Source organism: Manis javanica, chromosome 16 (assembly GCF_040802235.1).
Source record: "Manis javanica isolate MJ-LG chromosome 16, MJ_LKY, whole genome shotgun sequence".
Classification (NCBI taxonomy): Eukaryota; Metazoa; Chordata; class Mammalia; order Pholidota; family Manidae; genus Manis; species Manis javanica.
Window position 1 is genome coordinate 68,191,773 of NC_133171.1, and position 17,143 is coordinate 68,208,915.

Consider the following 17,143-nt stretch of genomic DNA (forward strand, 5'->3'; position numbering starts at 1 on the left):
GGGGTCACGCGCAGACATCACACACACCCCGTGTCCGTCCTGGCCACTGATTCTCTCCAAGGTGACATACCTGTGCTGTAGGCCCCTCCTCCTGGCTAAAGGGGGGTTGACGAGAATGCTGAAGGATCACGGAAACAGGGCAGAGCTTACAGAACGGACAAAGGAGGCAGGCCAAGGGCACGGGAGGGACCAAGGGTCTCAAGCACAGAGTGACAGGGAAGAAGAGAAGGGGAACCACATTAACCTCAGAGGGGCCCCTCCCTCTTAACTCTCCAGGAAACCACCGAAAGCAGCCACAGCTATCGGGAAGCACGGCTGTCTCCTGGTCATTTAAATAAGATTTCCGGTTCCAGTAAGTCTTCAGCATGATCCATTCGCTCCAGTTAAGCTCGACATGAAGATGAAAGTTCCTCAATTTCAAAATGATGAGTCTGACCTCCATACCTCTCAAAAGTCCCTTCCTGACCTAGCAATTCATAATTTGCAGCCAGAGGGTAACAGTTAGGCTCACCACTCCCTTGATGTCAGAGCAGTACAAGCAGGGTAGTCCCAGAAATCTGTCAGGTACTTATATGCAGGCCCTCGCCTCTGCACCCCCCCCACCTCAATCCCCAGCTCTTGCTCACAAAGTCCCAAATCTTTGAACGTTCACTGGAAAGCAACTTCTTTAATGCAGCTTTTCCCGGTAGCTCAACAGCAGGCCTATTTTTACAGCATCTGCCTCCTTGCTGGCCTCCTCACATTAGATCAAATGCAGTCACAAACCTCTGGTGTTTAAAGCATTTCTTCTACAGTATCTGTCTTCTGTTTCCCTGATTTCAGGTCACACACATTTTTCTCATAACATGCATATTTAAAATTAGAAAGCATCTCACAGTATGACAGCTTAGCTTTATAATTAGAAGCATTGTTTTCTTTTCTTACTGGTAAATAAAATAAGGGTGTATCACTCGATGACATCTTGGATGGGGGTCAATAAGGTATTCAGATTCATCCAGAACAAGCACCCCGAGTTCAGTTTTATTACTCACAATACCAAATACACAGCAAGGACTCAGGACTCAATTAAGTATCACTCAAACGAAAGCCTGCCAAGGAATGTTCCATTCCATCTGCATCACTTAGGTGCCAGAGACTGACCGCAGGCTACAGAGACAAAGAAATCATCTTCCAGCATAAATGTAGCTTTGCTTTTAACAAAGAAAGCATTTAAGTTGGTTTTAATAAAGCGAACTTGCCCTTCATTTCAGCCAGCTTTCTTTCACATGGAGCTGTTGTCTCACACATCCGGGAAAACAAGCAAGCAAAGTCTCAGTTTGGAGTGCTGGAGAAAAGCTAAACTTCCTACCCAACCTGCAGCAGCTGCCACGGGAGCAGCCCGAGCTGGCGCCCCTACAGCTGACAGGGACACCAGCACGCACCCATGAGCAGTCCAAAGCAGAAGGGTAAGCCACTCTCTTCAGAAGAAAAGAAGGCTCTTTCCTGTCAAGGGTGGGGCCATTTCAGAAGGGAAAGGTGTCCCCTCTGCTGACAGATGGCGACCACACAGCCATGACGTTCATTTCAAACAGAGCCCCGCAAATAAACTGCCAGTCAGCAAACAATGCTGACTTCTAAATTTTGACTCACAAGTTGTTTCATTTCATGCTGTGAACAATGAATTTTTAGGAGTTGAACCCATGTTTTATTCCACAAACAAACATCAGGAGTTTCTGAGAAAGATTGTGAAGGGAGACCAAAGTTCTATTCCTTAAAAAAAAAAAAAAAAAAAAAAAGGACAGCGGGAGTCGGGTGCATATCTCTATCTACACTTCCAGCTTTGATCCTCGGCTACAAGCGGGCGGTTGCCAGAAAGGCTCCTCTCTAACCACCGCCACGAGATGACTGGCAGCCCTCCTATGATTGCCAACCCACTGGCTCGACAACAGTATTCAAAATACAAATCTCTACCTCTAGCAGAAAAAGCAGAAAACCAACGAATGCATCTGTGTGCCTGTGACTCAAGTAAAGGAGGGTGACCAATCCAGAAAGCAAGCTTTTGATACCCTCTATCAATTCAATTACAAGCTCTACAATGAAGGCCAGAGCCGCTTAAGGTAATACTTTTCTACCCACCTTCTTCTGAGGTCTCTTCCCCACTGAAGGATGTCACATATTTCCTTCAAAAGAAATTGCTATTAGGAAGAAAAGTCCTCCTACGAATTCTTATTTTTGGAATCCTATCTTTATAGAGTGTTCCTAAATTATGTCTATTTATCTAAGTGGTGGTTAAAAGCAGGGGAGCTCTAGCACAGAAAGCTGGGGTTTAAATCCTGGCTCTGCCACATACTAGCTGTGTAGGCAAACAGCTAATCCACCCTCGTGTATCGTTTCCTCATCTCTAAAATGGTTTGTTCTGAAGATGAAAGGAGCACGATACACGTAAAAATGTTAGAACAATAACTGGTAAATCAATATACATTAACCATAACAAGTGTTAGGATATTCTGAGAGCAAGGAGCCAGGTGCCCTTAAATCTAGTCAAGACTCTTTAGCTGGCCAGAGGGCTTGCTGGATCTCAGATGACATTTATGAGAAGCAAATGAAATTCAAATACAGCTAATAGCTCCCCTCTCTTACTGTGTAATTATGTGTACTCATTATTTGTGTAGCATGTTATTATTTAAATGTCCCTAATTTCAGCCCCCGCAGGCCAAGGGCCCTCAAAGAGTGGCCGAGACCTCAGCCTCTGCCAGCCCTCTCCTAAGCTTTTGTCAATTTATTACAGCCAGAAAAAGTGGCATTATCTACAGCAGGAAACAGAAGGCTCACAATCAGTAAAATCTTAGCGACCCCTCCCCTTAAGCCTGGCTATAACCAACACGCTGTAATGATCGCCTCAATTCCTACCCAATCTGTAAGTGTCACACTCCCTACCTCTGGTAAGACAAAGGAAATTCATTCCTGTCACTTTAGAACTACAAAAGCAAGACTGATGGCAAACACAGACTTTATGACATAAAATATGAGGTTTCTCTACTATCTTATGTCTGCCTGGATTATTACTAGTCAACCAGACCTGCAGACCTGGGGGCAGCTGAGCTCAGCAGCTCAGATACAAGCTCCTGTTGCTTGCTGCTAACAGATTCCAGACCCCCGGACCCTCCCACAAGAGGTAAGGGCAAAGGGCTATTTAATCACCACCCAAGCAAGCCAATGATTTGAAGTCAATTCATCTTCCACTTAGGTGAAAATTACGTCAAGCCCATTCTATTGTTAACGCAAAATTACTTAAAAATGGAATGTTCCCAGGAAACTCTGGAAAAGAACCAATAAGCCAAAAGTATCTTTGTTTTAGGAAAAACAGAACACCTTGTTGCCAATAATACTGCTGCAAAGAGGTGGTGCAGTTTTCGTCCACGCTGGTTCCAAAATAAATACTGAATTCAAAGTTCCACAGTTTGAGCTAGAATTCCAATTCTGCTACAGTGTAGTAGGTAGCTGCGTTACCTTGGGCCAGTCACTACCACACAGGACACCCACAGAGACCCATCATGATGTCTTGCTCAGCTTACAGAGGCAAACACAAATAGTCTCAGAAGTATTGTCACTAGCCAAGGTCTCCCAGCTACAAACCATGAAAAGGGGGCCCAGGGTAGGAATCCCCACCCCCAGGCCCCAGTCTAGGTACAGGCGTGTTCTCACCCTTGTCTGTCACTTTCATCGCCCACCCCCCACCATGGTCTCTGACAGTGTCAGAATTCTACCACCAGTCAATTTTCTGTGACAGTTCAAACTGGACCAAGGAATTATATCAAGTTTTCAAAGGGAACCCTGAGGAATTGGTAGACTAACCCAAAAAAAATTTTTTTAAAGAAGAACACATACCTTGCACGACTGTTAAAACTGCTTCCCGCCCCGAGCCTATCTTCACTTGCCCCGCAGTGAAGAATCCAAGATAGCAGTGCTGTGAGAACAGCCTCAGACAAGGTCATTCTACTGTACAGCATATGGATGAGGAGGACGGAGCATCCTCTCCACACTAAGTACACATACATAACACACATTCGGAGACAGCCCTGCTGGCCACTGTCCCCACTCCCCACCCCAGCTGCCGGAGAGCCTTGGAATGCTCCCTACAATTTCAGCTTTCTCTGGATCACACCCACAGGCTCCAGAGGCTCAGAGACCTACAGAGGAGTCAGTCCCCTGGGCACGATGCCCGCTTCCCAGGCTTTGCAGTAGCCCCCCAGACAGGGAAGCTCGCTTGAACGTGTCAGCCGCCTTGAAGAAAATTATTCTTAAGACACATTTAAATTCTGAAACAAAGAGATGTGTTTACTTAGAAGCCAATCGAAATCCAATGTGCAGAATAACAAAAAGGTAGCCTGGGAATGCTGCCTGCACAAACACCACCAGGAACCAGAAAGGGGCAGATTCACAGCAGTTTCACAACCACGAGAGAGCAGCCTTCGTGTCTCAGTATTTAAAGAAAGTCAGTCTTTACCAGGGGGAAATGCAAACGACCACAGCAGTAACTACCTTTTCTTTATGGACTCAGTACAAGAACTATTTGAAGTCTTCAGTGGTATAAAGATGTCTCTGCCAACTTAAGAATTCCTTCCTCAGAACCGCCAAGCCCTTGCTTGACTAGGCCAATAAAAACGAGAGCTGCGTTTAGCCAACTGGCTGGCAGTGCTGGTTGCTTCTTGAATGACTTATTTTAGATTTTGTTCTTTTACTGAAATTCTACCTTCATTCAATCCTAGACACCTGGCTAAACTTCTTGTTCCAAAAGCCGATTTTTGCCAGTGGGTTGTTTTTTAACTGGTAAGAGACTCCACAAGCACTAAGGCATTACCACTCTTGAAAGGGAGAATGAGAACATGCCTCATCACAACAGCACACTCTGAACCCCTAGGCAGCCTTTGCTCTATTCTAAACTCTAGGATGCAATGCCGTTCCCCCAGGCCACCCTCCCCACCAAACTTAACCACAAACACTACTTCAGCGTGACACAGAAACAAGAACTAGCATATCAAGTTCTCTCTGAATAGACAGACACCGGGCTTAGCGTTTACTCTATCACAGACAGCCAAGGGACAAAGAGGTCCCACCTGTCAGGAGACCCATGAGCATACAGGGGTCCAAACTATGCACTTGTAGCAATAGCTTCCACTGCCGAGTTGGCTTCTGTGAATGTGAAAGCGATTCAAAAAGGGCCTTTAATACATGTTGGCTCAGACTTCAGGGGGGTTCTTGTTTCAAGTCACACGGTACTAGAAGAGATTGGCATACCTAGGGTGGGTGGTGGGGCAAATCATGATGGGGTGAAGGGAGGTCACGTCAGAAAAACCTGCCACGGCTCTATGGAAACGGAGGAGCAACAGGTCCTGTCTGTAAGCTCTAGTTCCAACAAGAGGCCCCTGGACAACTTAACTTCCAGCTAAGTAGGTTGGAAAGAAGGAGAAGCCCTAAGTGACCCTGTCACTGCACCTTGACAAGCTGTCGAGTGCCCCGTGTGTGATGACTCTATTACCCCACGACCAGAGCAAAGACTCAGAAGACGAACAAAATCTCTTCTTCCTCATCTCCTTGCTCCAAGCAAATACAAACCAGAGCAAGGACAATTCATTCACATTTCTCTATAATCCTGAGAGATGAATAAATAAAGCGCAGACTGTGGAATGCCACCACAGCCACATCCCCTTAAATATAGACTGCCCCGAAACGGTTCTCACTGGATGATTTCATCTGAGTCACACAAATCCTGTTTTTAAACGACATCAAAATGCACTCAGAGAGCAGCCAAGTTTCCTCCCGGGCTCCAAGGATCCATTTGAGACCCATACAGGACGAAGCACCCTTCTGGATGCACAGGAATTCTCCGTCACTGTCCACACTATTGTGCAGCAACCTGCCCAGCCTGATCAACAGGGAAGGAAGTGGGTACTTAGGAAGCTGTTGAGCCAGAGAGCAGAAAGGGCAGTACTTAGAAAGCAGACTTAGGCTACTTCCTATACAGATGGCTTAAGAACTAGAAGTTCCACTTGCAGCAAGATCATCCACAGCTTCTGCTGTCATACTCGAGTAGGAAGACAGATTCACAGAAAAATCTGTAAGACAGGCTCCACTTTGAACCCATGGGGCAGCGGAAATCAGACCACAGCCCTGGTCTTGTCTACAGAGGACAGATGAACTAAGGCACCTTGCCAATTCCGGTCTGCAGCACACACAGGAGCATCAAAATCAGTGAGCCCAACAGGATGTCCACAGTCACTGCCAGTGAGTGCCGAGCTGGAGAAGCACAGCTGCCTAAAACACATGCAGTTCAGAAACAAGGCTGCACCCACGGACATCAGCTGTTTCCAGCCGACGAGTCAACTCACCATTCACGGTTTTCACGCCCCCAGCAAGGCCTTCCCCATGCTGCCTCTTCTGGGCGTTCTTGAACTCCTTCAGAGACAAATAAAGGACTTTCCGTACCACCCTCTCTTCTGACCAGGGAATCCCATCACTGTCATCCTGGAGAAACAGAGGGAAGAAAGGAGAGAGGGGGAATTACGTGAAAGAAGAACGTGTGTAAATATCAACACTTACAATAAACTAAAAAAAAAAAAAAGATTACTCCAAACAAGTATTATGTGACTAAGACCCAGTTCTGGAGGTCAGAATTCCATCATAAAAGGACAGCACTGGCCCTTCTGTCACGTGGAGGCCTCGAGCAAAATGCCACCCCACAGGCTGTAAAAGGACTGGGAGAAAGACTCTCCATCTCCCTCCCTCACACACCCCACGCCCAGACACCTTCATGGACTAATACTGCCGTTCTCTATCCCTGGCGGTTTAGAAAAAGGCACACTGCGTCCACAACCAGAGGTGCAGTGAGCCACTGTACTGGAGTTCTTTAAAGCAAGTAGTGCCAGAACGTACCACTGCAGGATAGGGCAACGGCTCTTGGCAGAGCAGAGAATGCGAGAAGATTGAAAAGAAGAAATACAGGTTAATAACTGGTCTTGAAGGTCTAATTTTAAATTGTGGCTCCCTTCTGTCTGTTGCATCAGACCCAATTCAGATTTCCAAGGGAAGAACCAGCAAAATGAGGCCTGGGCCGGGAGGCTGGGAAAACCACAGACCTGACTAGCAGCCAGCCAGGAGGCCAGTCCAGCAGCCCCAGGAGTAAAGGTAGAAAGAAGATTAAGAGGTGAGATGCACTAAGGAGGAGGGGGAAGAAGAGAACCTGCAGGAGAGACTGAGTGAGAACAAGAGCCAAAACTGGAAAGGGGGAGATGGCTGATGCTCACAACTGAACTGAGGTGACTTTTAGGGAACCAGCAAGGAGGGTTTTAAGGTCTGAAGTGCTGGTTCATGCGGCCAAGGATATTCGCACATTTTTGTCCAAGAACATCTGCGTACTGTTAATCTAGGAAGTCCTTACCTTCACACACATACTTCAAGACTTAAGTGTTTTGCAATGATTCAACTTAGACATGGAAGTCTTTGAGCTTCTCAGATATTCAGGGCCTTAAGAGAATAAGGAAAACATCAATAACCCTGAGTAAAAGCAGGACTTGGGATATTCAGCTTCCTTTTGTTCAAACAAGAGGTGAGTATCTCATAGTCAGACGATACAGTCACACTGGATGCCCAACAGAACTGGTTTTTACCCCCTGCCTCCAAGGGGTCACATAAAACCTCCATGGCACTAGAAAAGGAGCTAGGTCATCTGACATCTTTTCCAGCTCTTAAACTCCTCAGCTCTGCATGAATACAAACTACATCTTAGCCATCCAACCAGAGACTCTAAGCCCTGAATAACTTAAGCTGCACTCTTTCTTGTTAAGCTTCCAGGATTTCCTAGAATGAGAGTAACTCTCCATCTTCTATACTAAGAGGGAGAGACAAGCTGGCAAAGAAGAGCACAGATTTCCACCTTCCGTCGATGTCCTTCCCTCCAGTAGACTTGCCAAGCTGAGATTTCCACCTCCTCGGAGGAAGAAGGCATAGCCGGTCTCCCGGGTGGCTCTCCTGAGAGACCAGGGTGGTGTGATCAGGGTTCAAGCCTGACGGCTGAAAGCAGCCGGCACCCGCAGAAAGAACACACATCGTTTCTCAACGACTCCTGGGCACAAGTCACTAGAGGTCTTCCAGTCACACGGTTAAACACCAGACAAATGAAGCGGTCTAACCAGACCCCACCTGAAGAGCCCAAATACCCACCTGAATACAAGGCAGGTGACTTAGCCACACAACACACCAAAGGCACAAGGTTGTTGGATTCACTCGTACAGCAACTGCCCCGAGTTTGCATAAAGTTCCCCTAGCATATTAGTTGCAACTGGATGACAGTCTTAGTTTCAGGAGGACTTAATCCTTCTTAGGCTGAAATCCTCCTTTTCAGCACCCACCAAAGGATGCTAGGCAAAAAAATCCTCTGCATCACGACCAGGTTCCTAGTCTCATCGTTTACATCTCCACAACCAACAGTGAGTGATGTGATTATAACAATTATTTATTTCCCGCACACACAGTTTATAAAATCATAAAGCCCCAAAATAGCTTTCAATGTAAAAATCCTCTGACAATTTACTGCATCCTACTCAGACTGATGCCTTCATTCCAACTTGAGGACTCCGTATGAGAGAATTATACCCTTACAACGAAGGTCTAATTAAAACATAAACCATGTGAGACAGAAGGTCCTGCAAGAGAAGATGCATTTAAGGTTCACCTACTGATACGGGCAGCTTCATTATGCCTATAAAGTACTTTAAATACAGAGGAAACAAATCCAGGATACACACGATGGGGTTTCAAATTCTAGACGTTAAAAAAAAAAAGAACTTTTTTAAAGCAATAGTTTTTTTTGTATCTGAAGTGCTGTTCAAGGCTTGTCACTTCCCTTAATGTCGACGCATGACACGTAAGCCCAGTAGGTAACAGGTTGACTCTGTTTCCAAAAGCTCAACAGGAAAGTAATAATTCAGAAAATAAAAATTAAAACTGCCTGTCACGGCTGCCATCATGAAGAATCTCCCTGCGCTAAGCTTACACTTCTCCCTAACGGAATGCTAGATGCAGAAAGACAGGGGTGCCTGCACCCAACCGCTAGGCAACACAGGGCTGTCCAAGGTGGTGTCATGGAAGGCCAGAAAGGAAGGCAGTTGAAGCTAAACACTCACTGCTGTGGTCTTACTGTTCAGAACAGCCAAGACCTGAGTGCTCTAGAAACAGCCCAGACAACTCTTGTCATTAGAGGTCAGGCCACTCGAAATGCAAACACCTCTTTCTCTTAAGAGTTTGTATGGCCTCTAAGTACAGGGCTTCCCTTTTCTCTTCCCTTTTTCAATAGCTGTCTTGTTTAATCAGCCATTTAAACAATGTCCACACGGGGTCAGAAAATCCTTTCTCCTGTTTGCCACCATTTTCCTAGAGCCTAAGACAAGCGCGAGGGTAGAACAGCAAAATAAGTATTCCTAGGAATGATGAAATCTCGTGCTCAATCTCACTCACCCCATCTACTTGTACCCGTACTTGGCTAGCTGTTCCTAACCTTACGAACATCCAGGATGTTGTTAAGTGAAGTGCCTGAAACCAGTTTTCTTAAATCAAATCACTGCTACCCCCCCCCATAAAACACTCCTCACGTGACTAGTTCCAAAGGGCTGAGCTACACCGCTCATTCTCAGCACCAAGTCTGTAGACCGACAGCCCCCTCCCTACACAGTGGCTCACCACCCTTCCACCACCGTCTAGCTCCCTACAAGAGAATAGCAAACACTGAAAAAGCCCATTTGGTCTCATGGGGCCAAATCAAATGGCCCTGTCACAGTCCCTTACCTTCAGCCACCTAGGGACCAATGCCTTCACAAAATCCCTCTTTCCACACACACACATACTTCCTGTCTCCTAACCTCCCTCACACATCTACAGAGGCTCCTTGTTTCCTCTGTTTCTCCCAGGCTTCTCTCCTTATATTTTACTCCAGGCTCTATATTCAATTGTTCATTCCCAAATCACCATTGTTCAAATCAACTGATATGCCACTGACACCTGAGCGGTCAAAATTCCCAGTTATTCCCCCTTTGACCCCCCAGACCCCTTCAGCCCACGGTGCTCACTCTCCACAGATGGAATGGCTCAGGATCTGACTGCAGCCCTGAACAGAGCACCTTTCTGGACTTCCTCTGGGAAGCACCCACAAACCAAGCACCTGGTTCCTTCTTGTCTGCTGGTTACCTTAACAAAGGAGGAAACACAGGGAGTTGTATCCAGGGACACAGGAGTCCAGCAGCTTCATTCTGAGGCGAATCCAACTGCCCAAAGTGGGTGCCACTTCTTTTTATGAATTTCATTAAAGATTTAATAACAGCTACTGTGCTTTGGGGTGTTGGTAAGACCTCTAGGTTAATATAGCCCATCAAAAAATTGGGGAAGCACAATTCAAGCACCTACATTATGCACCATCTTTCCTCATTTCCATCCCCCAATCTCTTACTTGTCTTTCCCCAACTCCCAAACAAATGCTTTGCAAACACTGACGTATAAAAAAAACACTATTTTGGGTCTGGTGATAGGTGAAAAAAAGAAAGAAAATCACGGCACAAATCTAGACTCACTTAGCAACACTGACTGCTAGAAATCACAGTCTCGGCAAATGGGAAGATTCAGTGATAAGGCCTTTAGAAGTAAAACTGACAGGGTTTTCTTTTCATCTGCAAAATGTTTGCCATTCTTTGAAATAACTGAACAGTTTTATAAATGGCAACTGGCCAGGAATTAAACTTGAATGCTTATGGTCATAAATGGTTATAAACTTTTTGTTAACAAAAAGTAAAAATAGCACAACATAACCCTTAGCTGCTCTAATAGGCAGGTAAGAAAATGGAGCTCGGGAAGGAAGCGCATGTTGACCTTTGCTCTTTGTAACAGACAGCACAGTTCTCCAATCCTTGCAAGTCCAAGTGTGGAGCTGCACCCAAGCACTAGGCATAGTATCAGAAATACAGAATTGAGCCCTAGCCCAGACCTACTTAATCAGAATCTGCGTTTTAGGAAGATGCCTGTTGATTCTCATGAACATGAAAGTTTCAGAAGCTCTGCCGCACACACCAGTTCCCCACCCCATGTCCATTTTGTGTTGCTTTCTAATTGTCAAAGTTAGAGAGGAGGTGAAACCACACGGTGAATACCTCTAACATCCATGTACAGTGTTAACCTTTCTACTGGTCAAAATTAAGAAGTGTGTATTAACATGCCCAGAAAAACCTTCCCTTTGACTTACCTTCATGGAGCTAAAACAAGAGAGCAAACCGCACAGGTGAAAACGAAAAGACGCTAACAAATACTGGTTCCTAGGGCCAGACCTTATTACGTGGCATGGTCTCACAAACCCTCATCTTCTTATTACCCAAGTTGAGACAAATTCCCTTTTAAACCATAACACTCAGAATCGAACACACATTCCAATGTGTGATTGATATTCCAGAATAGGACCAATATCTGCAATAAGATCGTTTCCCTTTCCATATACAAATGCAGAAGTTAGGATAAAGTTTAGCAGCCACATGACACTGTAGGATTTCATGAAGCCTGCAGTTAACTATGCCATCCATGGTTATTTCACTTGTTGGGGGGCAGGTGGGGGGGATGAGGGGAGAAGGGCAGAGGATAGTGAGAGACCTTTTCTTTTTCCATTACAATGCAGCCAAACCCAGAGAAGATTATGATCCAACAAAAACCACAGCTTCCAGTTGTACATCTCTTTTTCTGTGACACTCTGCTCACACTGAGGCAAAAAAACAAAAACCAACACAAGCCCGAACAGAAAGCCATGCACGTGTGTTTGACAGCATAAACCAGGCTGTGCTTCTCAAGAAGGCTGAGGTATTGCTCTCTTTTACACAACAGGGTCTGTCAGGCATGGATGGACATGTCTTCTATACACACCCCAGTGAAGAAAGGACAAGGTCGAGGCACAGACACCAATGACTTAAACTGTGGTTGCTTTCCATATACTGGAGCTATTGCCCTCTACCCCAGTCTCCACTGACGGTGTAAACTCAAACCAATGTTTAAATAAAGCCTGAAATTAGGTAACCTAACACGAATAAAGTCACTGACCAAACTGTCTGTCCATGATCCAAGCCCTCACAGCACTAGATGATTGATTTGATTATTGATAACTGCACTAGGAATTCTTCTAATTTACCGTCTCATGGCTGATCAGGTCGCTGATCCACTGAAGTCATGCCCTCCACTCAGCCACAAGCCCAGGGAGAGCCTTCAGAGCTTCTACTCCCCAATGACAGCCTGTCCCTCAACGCGACGGGCCTTCCTAGTCTCCTCAGGGCACTCAAATACCTTCATGCAAGAAAACCAACATCCAGACCAGCTGCGCTCACAGAGGACACCACCCTCAGGGTCACAAGTGGAAAATATAAAATGTGATCATCATTATAAACGACAGCAAATACCTACTTGGTGCTCACTGGGCCCAGCACTTCCGTGCAATTAATGCTCATGGTTCTCTGCTCAGCCTCCCCTCCTTAGGACAAAGGTCCACACCACTGCTTGTTCCTTTTAGTTGAAAATGGGCAGGAAAGCAAGTAATCATGGAACTGAGTTTTTAGAGATGAGTTTCAGGGTCTTGCCCAAAGGTCACACAGCTGGAGAAAAACAGGAGCTGGCACGGCAGATCAGTCAGGCTATCCACTACATGGTGTGTGCCAGATCAGGAAGCGAGATTTCAAGGCTTAGAAAATTATTATTAAAGAGAAAATATCAAATGTGTGAGTCACGCGGACTTCTAAGCGAAAGCAAATTAAAATTACTAATTTCAAGAGGTGGATGTCAATTTCTCTGAAAAACAAAACCAGTCACATCGCGGCTCCTGGAGCCCACTGGGGGAGGAGCGGGAGAGGAGAAGGCTCTCTCCTACTCTATTACACGCGGTGGTAGAGGCCATGTCAATTCTAAGGTCATCTCCAGAGCACCCTTATGCAATCTGCCCAGTCTCAGTTTTTATTGTTTTTAAATTTAGGCCGTCTTGATTTAGCAGAGGGAAAACACAGAAAAAAACCATAGGTTAGAGAGAAGCACATTTCCAATCAATTTTTTTAAAATCTTTTCTAACAATTACTACTATTTAAAAACACAATGGGAAGTTAGGTATCTTCCACTGGTCCCACTTGTGAGCCAACCGCATAAAAGACTCACTCATCACAGGTCAAGTGACGGAGCAATTTATCATCCCAACCAAGAGTACCGTTAATAATGATTCAGGGAACTGGTGCAAACTGGGACATGGGTCAACCAATTAATACTAGATCCCTTTTGGCACATATGAATCCATTTTTTTTTTAACACACAGGTCTACAACACCATAAACACCATTTTTAATGACATTCAAATAAACAAAAGCCAATGATGTCCAACACACACCAGGAGTGCAGCGTCATACACACCCACCAGTTTAAACTGAAATCCAGGACCCTCCTTCCCAATGTTTTAAATTTCAACTAGCTTCTAAAGAGGGGCGGAGGGGAGGGAGGCAGCTACAGCTACAGGAGGGACTGCACCCCACGGGGGCTTCCGCCTGCACAGGGAGAGCGCACCGCCAGTCAGATATTTGCACTGCCTCTAGTAAGTACACAAGCAGGTGCGGGCGTGGAGATGGGGAGGGAAGAAAACGTTCAGATTCACAGGTAGGAAGACCTAACATGAAACTCCTTTGTCATTAAAACCTATACAAGAGCAAGACAAACGATCCTGTGTTTGGATTACAGGAGCAACTGGATGAGTTACCAGTACCGCCATGCACACAGATCCTATTTCCATCCACCTTGCAAGACTCTGGGAATGGAGGGATCTGTGACTGTCCACCCCTTTTTTAAAGGAAATGAAGTGTGCAGTGCCCAGTTGCAAGGCTCAGCCCTACCCTGAGCTCAGTTAACACGAAATGCCTAATCTGTGGGGAGGCGGGAAGGTGGGTCTGAGCTGTGCCCAGAGCTCACCAGTAAGAAAACAAAATTTCAAAGACTGGGTCCATGAGGAAGGTGAGTAAGAACTGACCTTCCTTCCTCCTCCCAGGAAAAAAAATGACTGGAAACCTCTCCAAATGCCTTTTATTCTCAGAACAAATTTCCCAAATACCTGCTGTTAGATCATCCTATTTAACACAATTTGTTGCTGTCTGAAATGCCAGTGTCTTCCATCAACAGTTTGAGAACAATGAAAGTATCAAAAAAAAATTTGTTGAGGATGTTGGTTCTTGGCACAGATTCAATATAAACAAGGATTTACAGAGGGGAGAGCAGAGAGAGAGAGAGAAAGAGAGAAGAAAATGTGAGAGAGGTCCAACTTAAACTCAGGCCAAAACTAGTATTTTTCCCTTTTAGCAAAATATTTTCTCCCATAGAAATCTCTCAAGTCAACTTGATGCAAATCCATTTTTTTTAATTGCGTAAAATGGTTCAACGGCCAATTCTCAAACATCAAAGAGAAATCGGGAGAATATTCCCACCTAGAAATAAGATAAATGGCCGGAAACCACTGACTTACTGACCTTGTGAATGACGTTCCTTTGCCCTGATTTTAAATGAAAAGCACTTCAAGCAGCACATTTCCTCAGACAAACATGCTTCCCAGGATAAAGTAAACGGTCTGAAAATGCTTATGCAAGGAGAGTTTTACTCCTTCCAAACTCCATTAAATAATGTGTACTTATCTTTGATTACCGCCCATTCAAAAAAAAAAAAAGCTACAGCTGAAATTGGATTAAGAACTTCTGCTGAAAACGATTTATTGCATAACACAACTCTGACAGCCTGAATCTCCGGCCACCAACTGAGCCTTTATAAAAATCTGCTGGGCAGCTGCCAAGTCAGCTCTTTTGCATCTGAGCATGTCAGACATCCGCGTTGTCAAGGCAGCGGCTGCACGGGCTGCAACATCCTCACGTTCACGATGAAACGGTACGGTCGGGGAACAGCAGCCAGGGCCATGCAACGCAGCATTCAACCCTCCTGCCAATGGCAGTTTGTTGTTTCGACATCATCAAAAAAGACTCCGTATCTACAACAGAATTCTCTCCAAGAATCCAGCAGAGATCCAGACTGATGATCTCCTTTCAAAGTACAGGATAGGAGAGAATAAAGGCGAGCTACACATAAATACCTGACCAGTGTCCCTCAAATGAGGATGACTCAGTACCAATGCCAACGTGCAACTAGTGTACAAGAACTTCACTTGGGAATAAATTAAAAAGTAGGTTCTCAAAGGAAGTCTAACTGATTTGGATTTTTTAATCATTACAGCCTTTTTATGTTACGAGTACCAACCCCCCAAGACCCCAAAATGGCATATTCTAAACTGCACGGACCAATGGAATACCCACTAGCCACATGTGGCTGTTTATAATTAATTAAAATTAAAAATCGAGTTCCCTAGATTTCTCTGGATACATCTCAAGTATTCAATAGTCCAACGTCTCCCAAGAAATGGACAACACAGTTACAGCATGTTTCCATAGCCACAGAAAGTCCTTTTGGAGAGCACTGTGCAAAAGCCTCTATTTGCATTTAATTGAATAGGTTTTCAACTGACTATGTGTTATCTGCTAATATATTTCATTATGTCCCTGAGACTCTTCAAAACACATACTCTGATGCTCTAACTCAGCTTCGCAGGAAAATTCTGGAGTATGAGAATACCTTGCACAAGAGATCCTGAGTCTAAACATAGGTAAGAACTACCTGAAGTACCCATATGACTGTCAGGTAAGTGGTCCCAATCCTCACTGCTATCTCTGGCCTTTCAGTTTTGCAGGGAGTGTATATAAAAGTGTGACGATGAAGTATAAGATTCTTCAGTCCACAAGTAAGCCCTGAAGACACATGCCGCTTTCGTATGCCTTCCAATCATGCTCTAAGGAATCCCCTACAAAATAAATCCTCCGGGATTAAGACCAGACAAAAGCCAGCCCTCCACCAGCCCATCTCCCAGCACCAAGATGGTGGTGACCCAGACCTCTGAGATTGATTGCTGCCCCGCCTCCTCCTGCCAGAGCCAGTCAAGGTTATGGGCGTGAGCCATGGTGAGAGGTTAGGGCAATTTTTTACACTTCTGTTTCTTCCTCCTGGCCCTAGGACACTGCTGGGGTCATTTTATGAGCTCAAGCAACAGCTGACTTGCTGGCCTCTTTGGCTCAATAGTGACCACCGCCCCCGCCCCCCCATCCAGGGAACAAGCCTAAGTAAACACATGAATATTTCAGGGGACTGGTATCTAGTGGTACTGTATTATTAACCATTAGCTTTATTTTGGACCATTTCATGAAATTTTCAAATTACAGTATATAAGTAACCCCTGTCCATGGATATAACATCAATGGACACTGAACTGTGTTGTGTGTGTGTTCCAGTGGGCCTCACCCCCTTTTCTCCTCCCCTCCAGCCCTCTCCAAAGTCAGTGACCACCCTGGTATCGGTGTGCACCCTGCCACCACTACAGGTCTGGGTCTCCTGTTCAACAAGTTCAACAAGTTTCCCACTCCAAACAGCACTTCCTACTAACAATAAACATAGCCCACTATTCATGTCCCTTGTGCATATTCTCTACATTTTACAGCAAGTCTATTCAGTATTATCATACAAACATTTAAAAACAATGACCTTTAGGTGCTGAGGTGATTAAAGATCACACACATCCCCGCTAGTCGGTGTGACTCCAGAGTACCTACTACGTGTCTTATTCATCTTTGTGTTACCAATGCATGGCAGTAAGTGCAGCACACAGTAGGCGTGCAAATACATTTCTTACGTGTGGCCACTTATAAACAGGTGGAAAGTATACAGAGAACAGTGACCTCAAGAAAAGAAACACCTGGACTCCAATTGTGGAAGTCTCTGTTGCCAAGAGGGTCAATCAGATGATCTAGGGGAGTGGCTGCCCACTTGAGCATCCGTGAGGAACAAGTGCGGGGCTTGATAAACCACATGCTGTGGGCCCCACTAATAGTGTTTCTCCCAGGGATACTGATGCTCCTGGTCTGGGGATCAGTGATATTTTGAGAATCACAGGTGTACACCGGCCTTGCAACGGGTCTGACCCCCCACCTTGCCTCTCCATGAAAACTGTTCTCACTGCCGTGAACAACATCATT

General features: G+C 45.3%; 1 protein-coding gene across 6 annotated transcripts in view; it reads right to left on the reverse strand.

Moving 5' to 3' along the window:
- The window catches only part of JARID2 (jumonji and AT-rich interaction domain containing 2), a 250,806-nt gene that overhangs the window by 140,381 nt on the left and 93,282 nt on the right, over positions 1-17,143 (reverse strand). For 5 of the 6 annotated variants that reach the window (XM_073225154.1, XM_073225157.1, XM_073225151.1 and 2 more), the window contains exon 1: positions 6,369-6,504. The exons of the other annotated variant lie outside the window; for it this stretch is intronic. The gene's annotated coding sequence lies outside the window, so the exon portion shown is untranslated. Of the gene's footprint in view, positions 1-6,368; positions 6,505-17,143 lie in introns of those variants that run through there. 6 annotated transcript variants of the gene reach the window in all.